Source organism: Mus caroli, chromosome X (genome assembly GCF_900094665.2).
Source record: "Mus caroli chromosome X, CAROLI_EIJ_v1.1, whole genome shotgun sequence".
Lineage (NCBI taxonomy): Eukaryota > Metazoa > Chordata > Mammalia > Rodentia > Muridae > Mus > Mus caroli.
This window is the reverse complement of record NC_034589.1, coordinates 14,649,114-14,650,377: the sequence shown is the minus strand read 5'-3', so window position 1 is coordinate 14,650,377 and position 1,264 is coordinate 14,649,114.

Genomic DNA, 1,264 nt, shown 5'->3' with positions numbered 1-1,264 from the left:
TTATATGCCCCAATATAGGGGAATGCCAGGGCCAAAAGAATGGGAATGGGTGGGTAAGGAAGTGTGTGGGGGGTATGGGGGACTTTTGGGATAGCATTGGAAATGTAATTGAGGAAAATACGTAATAAAAAATATTAAATTTTTTTAAAAAAGACCCTCAAAAAAAAAGTGCATGTATGACTCACTTGTATGTGGAAGCTTAAAAAGTGGCATCACTCCAATACAAAGACTGCAGCGAGGATAGGTCAATGGGGATAATGTTCCAGACACAATAGGAGGAATCCTTCCTAGTGTCCTACTGTACAATAGGGTAACTATTGTTAGCAATACATTGCATATTACAAAGTAGCTAGAAGAGAGTTTTTGACATCCTTCTCACACACACACACACACACAGAGAGAGAGAGAGAGAGAGAGAGAGAGAGAGAGAGAGAGAGAGAGAGAGTAAATAAGTGAGATGAGAATTGGCAAGTTGGTTTAGCAGGAAGAAGCACTTATGAACAGGCCGGAAACCCAAGTTTCAACCCTCATCCTACATGGTGGCAGAAAGAGACAGACTCCCAAGATTTGTCCTCTGACCTCCAAATATACATGGTGGCAGGCGCATGTGCACAGATACACACTAAATAAATAAATATTTGAAAAATATATTTGAGGGGGTGAATAGGTCGACTACCCTGATTTGACTTTCCTACTGTGTATACATGTGTGAAACATCACACTCTACCTTATAAAGCTATACATTACCACATGTTAATTGAAAAAGCTAGCCAGATGTGGTGGTGCATGCCTTCAATCCCAGCACTTGGGAGGCAGAGGCAGGCAGATCTCTGAGTTTGAGGCCAGCCTGGTCTACAGAGTAAGTTCCAGGACAGTCAGGGCTACATAGTGAAACCCTGTCTTAAAAAACAAAAGGGGGCTGGTGAGATGGCTCAGAGTTTATCTGCGTTTCCAAAGGTCCTGAGTTCAAATCCCAGCAACCACATGGTGGCTCACAACCATCCGTAACAAGATCTGATGCCCTTTTCTGGAGTCTGAATACAGCTGCAGTGTACTTACATATAGTAAATAAATCTTAAAAAAAAAAGGGAGGAGAAAGAAAGAAAGAAAGAAAGAAAGAAGAAAGAAAGAAAGAGAGAGGGGGGGAGTGAGGGAAGGGAAGGGGAAGGAAAGGAAAGGAAAGGAAAGGAAAGGAAAGGAAAGGAAAGGAAAGGAAAGGAAAGGAAAGGAAAGGAAAGGAAAGGAAAGGAAAGGAAAGGAAAGG